Genomic DNA, 8,510 nt, shown 5'->3' with positions numbered 1-8,510 from the left:
ATCTCCTGTCATCCCCGTTCAATGCAGCAAATCAGGTCTTGCGATGTTCTCAAAATTCAGGTGAAATAGACTCATGGTCCTATTGTGGCTCTAGTGGACTTGTGTGAGCAATTGATGGTCTGATCCACAGACAGCTCCCGGCTGGTTTTAGCTGCTGATATTGAGCTGTTCCATTCAACCTCGAGCGTCTCACACTGCACCAGGTTGAGGTAGTCCGTCTGGCTGAGCACCCCCGCCTTCAGGCCGCGCACCAGCCCCTCCAAGTAGCCGTTGTCCACGTTAAAGTAAAGCTCCGCGAAGGACGACATGGCTGCAGAGGGGACAGCGGGACCGTACAAGCCCGGCCAGCCCTCACGCCATGCAATTCCACGATCAGCTGACGTGATGCCCGTCGCAGCCGGCTGTCAAGCGGCCTCATTTGTTATTAAACCAAATTAGAGCCAGTTCCTTTAAGAAATATTATTATTTAATTTAATAATTAAATTTCACAATACCGTTATTTGCATAATTCATTTTAAAAGAAAGCAATGTAGAATAGTTTGTTTCTTTTAAAGCCATATAATAATCGAAATAAATATTTTTTCCTCCAGTGCACTTTTCAAATGAACCAATTTATTAATATTTCTCAAAGTAGTTATTGAGAGTACATTTCATAAGAGAGTTGTAAAGAGCAGTAAAATGCTTGCTTTAGATGGAAATGGAGTCCTTAGCTGAGGTTCTTATCCACATTTCTAAGTGCCTTGCAGCAGATTTTCACCAAGTGGATCCCGTCTTAGGTGAGACTCACATACTCACTAGGTGTCTGAAGCCACTTAAAATAACAGACTTATAAAATCTCTGCCTGTGTTTTTACTTACTATCTTTTATCTTATGATAATTGATAATAATGTAACATTCTTAAAACAACACTACACAAACCCAGGCAACACACATATCCACAAACAGCCACATAATTTCAATCAGTTTCAGTGGATATAGTGTTTGAGTCCTTGTCCCAAACCTAGGACACATAGCACATCCCCCACAGTGACTTGCTAAAGGATTCTTGGCAACCACATGGTAATGTCAACTGGATTAGAAAAGGCCCAGCCTGATTTTTAAACACGGCTAACTTGTGCTTCAGAACACCAAGAATTGCCAGTTCTTCTTACGAATTTCACAAAACAAATCAAGAATTGTTGCCGGTTCCACCTGCACATTTCTTACAACTTGTAATGATACCACCCAATAGATGTACCCAAAAAGTCAGATGGCAAAACTTGGGAATAGTGAAGCATTGCATTTGGTTTCTTAGCATTTTGGTAGCAACGTTGAGAGTGCGTATAAAAGTCTGGGCTTACAACATCAGGACCCCAGAACAAACACCCGCCAGAGAGTGGTCAAAGCCATTGTAAAGAGAACAAACAGAGTAAAAGTTCTCCTTAACCATACAACGCACACATTAAACAAAAAGACACACATGGAACTTTAGTTTACCAAAATGATGACTGAAATTTGAAACTCATTCTAGTGTACTCCATTTAAAGCGTAAGTCTCAAATCATTATACAGATTTGGGGCAAGGATGTTAAAAATTAGGTTGGAACTTCGATCTCCTGGGATCCAATAAGATTTGTAGCAGGAAGCTGATCTTCCGAAATTCTAATGTACTTTGTAGAGCAGTTAAGCAGTGGCCATCTTCGTTTTACAGGCTGTTTCTAACGAGCCTGTTGCTAAGCAGATAGGGACAAGTAAGTAGCAGCACCACATGACTCAGAAATAAAACATTCTACGCTATCCCAGATATGGCATTTATGAATCGCAGAGAAGATTCAAGTCTGTAGCTTTTGTTTTTGTGGCTTATAAAGTTCCCAATTCTACAATCTCAAGAACTTCTAGGATGGCGATTTACCTTTTACTGCTCTCACTAGCAGAGATAAACAAAAGCCCGTACAAAAGTTAGAAGCAGAACCCCACATCACTACCATCAGTGGGGGCAAGACTAGACCCTCGTAAGAAGCAGGCCATGGGAGCGCTAAAGAGAGAGAGAAAGAAATAAAAATAAAATGAAACAAAAACGACAAGGAAAACTTATTAGGCCAGAATTTACCAGGTACAATTTCCCAAAATTTGTAAATCTGTGAATACTATCAAACACTTTTAAAGGTGTTAGAAAGCAACCTGTAGACATGTTCTAGAGCTGCATGTTAGAATCTAAGTTCACGCCTAATGTTGCCTATATTCCTTAAGCGATTACCAAAGGCAACCTTCCCTGTGTCTGGAGACAGCAATTACCACAAACACACAGCAAGAAAACATTAGAGTTCCTAGATCAAAAAAGCCTCAGAGTCTTACTGAAACATGGGTCTTAAAATCCAAGAGCACTAATCACATGAGTTCCCAGGGGTCTGTGTGAAATAGTGGGGTGCAATAAAGCCCTTATCTGGCACCTGTTTCAGGCCTCAGCTCTTGGAGCTTCCGCTGGGAAATAGGATGTTGGATTTGACGCTTGTCACCATCTTGTTCTAAGGTAAAACAATCCAGTTTGAATGTATCACTTGATATTATCATAAGAATTTTCCGTTTTAGCCTGAGGATAAGGAAGATTACATTGACTATCTTTGTAAGCTAATTCTTCCAGTTTTGCATACCCGGGATAAATTCCACCGGAAGTATGGGTTTTTTATGCATCACTGGATTCCATTTGGTCACATTGTGTTGAGGACTTTTATGCCTGTATTAATGAGCGATGTTAGTCTGTAACGTCTGCTTCTCACAATGCCTTTGTGTGATTTTGGTAGTGCTGGCCGCAGATCAGCTAGCAAGTGTCTCCCTGCTTATGACTTTTGGCAGTGAGTCTAGGGAACTGGTACTAGTTCAATCTAAATGCTGAGTAGGGCTCAATATTGACATTATTTTTGCTTGGGGCTTTGTTTGTTAATTATTGACTCAATTTATTTCATAGTTATAGAGTTATTTTGTTGTAGTTTGTTTAAGTAATTGGCTTGTATCATATAAAGTACTAAATTTTTGAGCACAGAATTTTTGAGTTTTCCTTTTGTTTCAATTAATAAATATTTTTATTGGGGCTCATACAACTCTTATCACAATCCATACATACATCGATTGAGCAAAGCTCCCTTATACATTTGTTGCCCTCGTCATTCTTTTTTTTTTACATTTTATTAGGGACTCACACAACTCTTATCACAATCCATACATATACATACATCAATTGTATAAAGCACATCCCTACATTCCCCGCCCCAATCATTCTCAAAGAATTCACTCTTCCACTTAAGCCCTTTGATTTTTGAGTTTTCATAGAATTCTTTTTTTTAGTTGCAGCATTTGATATTTCATTTATTTCATCTTCATACTGTAACATCTAAAATAAACAGTTATTCTTTAACATTCAGAGAAGTAAATAATTTGATACATTTTACTCGAAAGATTTAAAAGCACACTTGGAAAGACTGAAGCAATAGAAGCACTGCAAATCTGATTCCATTGGATTTGCATCCTAAATAAAAGCCTTATGTTTCATGCCTACCCCTTTTCAGTTTTTTTTAAACATTTTATTAGGGGCTCATACAACTCTTATCACAATCCATAATATACATACATCAATTGTATAAAGCACATCCGCACATTCCCTGCCCCAATCCTTCTCAAAGCATTTGCTCTCCACCCAAGCCCCCTGCGTCAGGTCCTCTTTTTTTCCTCCCACCCTTCCCACTCCCCCCTCCCTCATGTGCCCCCGGTAATTTATACATTGTTATTTTGTCATATCTTGCCCTATCGGGAGTCTCCCTTCCCCCCCTTCCCTGCCGTCCATCTCCCAGGGAGGAGGTCACTCGTGGATCCTTGTAATCAGTTCCCCATCTCCAACCCACTCACCCTCTACCCTCCCAGTATCGCCCCTCACACCCCTGGTCCTGAAGGTATCATCCACCCTGGATTCCCTGTGCCTCCAGCTCCCATATGCACCAGTGTACAACCTCTGCCCTATCCAGTCCTGCAAGTTAGAATTCGGATAATGGTAGTTGGGGGGAGGAAGCATGCAGGATCTGGGAGAAAGCTGTGTTCTTCATCGGTACTACATCGCACCCTGACTGACCCATCTCCTCTCCTAAACCCCTCTATGAGGGGATCTCCAGTGGCCGACACTTGGGCCTTGGGTCTCCACTCTTCACTTCCCCCTTCATTCAATATGGTATATATATATATATATATATATATATATATATATATATATATATATATATATATATATATATATATATTTCATGATGCCTTATATTCTTTTAATGTCCACAGGCTCAATAATTGTGATCTGTCATTTCTTATATTTATTTCTTTATGTTCCTCCATCCACGTTTATAGTTGTTGGCTAGTCTGATTGGAAATTTATCAATTCTCTCTATATTTTTATAAAATTTGCTTTTGTTAATTTCCAAGAATATTTTTCTGTTTTATTGATTTGTTCCCTAATTTCTAAAATCATTTTTGTTGTTTGGCTTTGCTCTTATTTCTTTAGTTTCCTATGGGAGAACCTTAGATGATTGGATTTAGGTCATCTACATTTAATGTTAGAATTTCTTCTTGAAGCATTTTCATTTTATCCCACAAGGTTTAATACTTGCATTTTAATCTACATTTAGTTCTAACTATTTTTGAAGATTTTTCTTGAGGCTTCTTCTGTGGTGCATGTAGTATTTAGAAATACTCTGTTGATGAACATTTGGAATTATCTCTGTTATCTAGTTGTAGTTAAATTTCCTTGTGATGAGTGAACATACCATCTGTAACTTTTACTTTTTACATTTGTCACGATGTGTTCTATGACCCAGATCGCGGTCTGCTTGGTGAATGTTCCATATGAGTTTGGGAAGGCATTTGAAGGATTAGTCTCTACAGCCAGAAACCGATGCAGAACCACGTCTGTCTGTCTAGACCTAGCGGCAGCAACTCCGTGCACCTGTACATCAGCTTTTGCTTTAGAGATTTCTGCAAGGCTATTTTTAACCTTCTCAGCAACCTTATGAGTTAGAAGAGCAAATTGATGCCTACAAAAGCAAATGTACCTGCCTGAAGTTTTGCTGGTATTCGGAGCCATGTCTCAGGACTGACAGCAACATTGCTGATCTTTCCACCAAACATCCTTGCACTCCGTTGCTCAGGTTCCACGATGATTGATTAATTGGGGTTTTATGGAGGAAGAGCTAGTTGTCTTTTTCAATCTAGCTGAATTAATCAGTGTGGGAGGCAGCAAGACTTATACAGGTGAAAAGAGAAGTCATCTTTATTATGAACAAAGGGATGTAGGAGGAACAAACCAGGAATGGATTAGTAATGGGTATGGGCTAAAGAATGTCATATTCAAAGTCAAGGGCAATTAGATGAGAAGTTTTAGTTTCACAGGAAATGAAGCCGTTTGAGGAAGGGAGAATAAAGCTGAAGGGCACTGTGCCAGGCACTCTTATTTACATTCCCTCACTCGATGCCAAGACCAAACCTATGGAATGTCCCTACCGCCCACGAATCCTCTGCATTCCCTTCCCACCTCTACCCCACTGGCTCCAGAGGGCTGCTTGTCAAGCAAGGACAGGAGCATTCTGGAAAACAACCTGCCAGAGAATTTGGAAGATTATAGGACAGTGGCTGAGGAAATGTGCCATTACCAATCTCGAGGAAGGCATGGGCAGGAGAGTAGTGCTTCCATTTTGGATCCTCCTGGGACAAGAAGTAGGTGGGGCCTGGGGCTGGGGGACACAGTAACATCCTCAAAACTGGACAGGGCTGGATGTATGGAGGCCAGGCTTTGATTCTGGGGGTCAGGAATGAACTGCTTGACCTTCTAAGGCACCAGGGCTCAAGGTTCTGATCTAGCCACTTTTTTGGTATATGTTCCTCAAGATTTGTTGAAAGGAGGTTGGATACAATAACCATGACTCAGTGAGACACTGTAGAAAGGAGATCTGTTCATTCCCCTTTCTTTCTTCTTTTTCAACCAGAGGCAATAGTACAGGATAAATAAGGGGGCACGTGTCTCAAGCAGAGATGGCTTTAGCATTGTGATCCCTCAGAGGTCTAGTAGTGTGGCGCTATTGGCTACAAAACATGGACAAGGTAAGTCATCTATGCCAACAATTGTGCCAGAGAGAGATTTTGGTTTTCGGACCTTTTATAAAGGTTATCAGATATACTTCCTTACTTTGAATCAAGACTCTTGAAATACTTGGAGTTAAACTAGAAAAGAGGGATCCTGGGAGAGAAGAAAGACATTTTCTTTAGAGGCAGAATGAGAGACTGGAGCTGTTTCACTTGAATGTTAAGAGAAGTGCATATTTCAGGTTAGTGTAGCTGAACATGTCCACTCTACAAATCGCTCATTGACTTGCCTCATGTTCTGATTGAGAAGGACAGTCCTGATTGATTACATGAGCAATCCTTTTACTGTTGGGGTGGTTGGACCCCCAAAGTGAATGGCGAGTTTGTTCTGGCTAGAATGATGCCAGAGATAAAGAATGTACATTCTTGAAACATCTGTCAGAGAATTCTTTTCTGTATCATTGGCATCCAGCCCAAAGAGTCCTAATGGTGTAGTAGATTATGCATTGGCCTGCTAACCCCAAGGTCAGCAGTTCAAACCCACCAGTTGCTCCCATGTTTGCACAGATGAGGCTTTCTGCTCCCAAAAGATTTACAGCCTCAGAAACTCACAAGGGTAGCTCTCCTCTGACCTATAGGGCCACCATGAATCAGACTGGACTCAGCGGCAGTGAGAGAACCCAGCACAGAATCAGCCAGCAATTCAATGCTGTTGTCTTGTAAAAGATGAGACACCTTATCCCACAGGTGGACATAAAGATTAAGTAAGGCAGTAGTGGTAATAATGGGTGCCCTGAGTTGGAAAAGATTCAGTAAATGACAACATTGTGTTCTATTTTTGTTAATAATAATGGTTAATACCTACAGCGAGATCTGCTTGCTAGGAACTGTTTCCAATGATGGATCTGCTTGCAACAACTTAACTAAGCAGGCCTATTTCAGACCTCATTTCACAGAGGAGGAAACTGTGGAACAAGGAAGTTAAAAGACTTGTGCTTGGCTCTTCCTGTAGCGGCCTGAGGTGACCTGCCAAAATGGCTTGCTACTCATTTGACCCACAAAACCCTACAGAATCCTGCAAATCAAGAGGGTCGAACTTCCGGGTCCACTTCAAGAACACTCGTGAAACTGCCCGGGCCATCAAAGGCCTGCATATCCAGAAATCCACTAAATACTTGAAAGACGTCACTCTGCAGAAGCAGTGTGCATCCTTCCGACGTTACAATGGTGGCATTGGTAGGTGTGCCCAGGCCAAACAGTGGGGTTGGACCCAGGTTCCGTGGCCAAAGAGAGTGCTGAATTTTTGCTTCACATGCTTAAAAACGCAGAAAGTAATGCCGAACTAAAGGGTTTAGATGTGGATTCTCTGGTCATTGAGCACATTCTGGTGAACAAAGCCTCCGGATGCACCTCCGGACTGAGAGAGCTCGTGGTCGGATCCACCCATACATGAGCTCCCCCTGCCACGTTGACATGATCCTGCCTGAGAAGGAACGCATTGTTCCTAAACCGGAAGAGGAGGCTGCACTGAAGGAAAAGATTTCCCAGAGAAACGGAAGAAGCAAAAACCCAAGGCTCGGGAATAAAGTAAGCTTAAAACAATAAAAGTTAAAAAAAAGAGACATGTGCTTGTCAGGCAGACTTGCAACCCCGTGTTCATTTAACCCACGTGTATCTTTCTGATGTGTAAGCTTTTTAACACGGCATGTACAGAGTTTTCAGTAAAGGGTAATTCCTTTAATTGCTCTTAGATGGTTCTTTAATTGCTCTTAGATGGTCCTGCTGGCCAGAGCTGACAGGACACTGGAGAACAGCTGTTGAATTTGATCTTGACCAACCATGCAAAGCCCCCTGGAAATCGCTTTACTTTTTGATGCTGTAAGCTCGATTCTTACAGAGATAGAGATTTGATTTCAAGACTTAAGAATAAAATCAATGTTCTTTATCTCAGCTCAGACCTTGCTAAGAAACAAGAGACACATCTACTTCCAAAAGCATTTTAGACAGTTCTGTGAACTGTTTTGCAATGTTGGTGTACCAGAACTTTAGGAAAAAGTAATAAGAAAACTGCCTTTTTTTTTTTAAACAATTTATTGGGGCTGATACAATTCTTTTCACAGTTCATACATATACATACATCAATTGTATAAAGCACATCTGTACAGTCTTTGCCCTAATCATTTTTTTCTCCTCTTTTCTTCTTTTACATTTTATTAGGGACTCCAACAACTCTTACCACAATCCATACATATACATACATCAATTGTATAAAGCACACCCATACATTCCCTGTCCCAATCATTCTCAAGGCATTTGCTCTTCACTTAAGCCCCTTGCATCAGGTCCTCTTTTTTTTCCCCCCCTCCCTCCCTTTTCCCCCCTCTCATATGCCCTTGGTAGTTTATACCTCGTTATTTT

The 8,510-nt window shown here is 41.0% G+C and overlaps 1 pseudogene; it reads left to right on the top strand.

Moving 5' to 3' along the window:
* Positions 1 to 7,126: 7,126 nt before the first annotated feature.
* LOC142441134 (large ribosomal subunit protein uL22 pseudogene) lies at positions 7,127 to 7,678 on the top strand (annotated as a pseudogene).
* The last annotated feature ends 832 nt before the right edge of the window (positions 7,679 to 8,510 follow it).

The sequence above is a fragment of the Tenrec ecaudatus genome, chromosome 2 (assembly GCF_050624435.1).
Source record: "Tenrec ecaudatus isolate mTenEca1 chromosome 2, mTenEca1.hap1, whole genome shotgun sequence".
NCBI lineage: Eukaryota > Metazoa > Chordata > Mammalia > Afrosoricida > Tenrecidae > Tenrec > Tenrec ecaudatus.
This window is presented reverse-complemented; position numbering and strand designations above follow the sequence as displayed.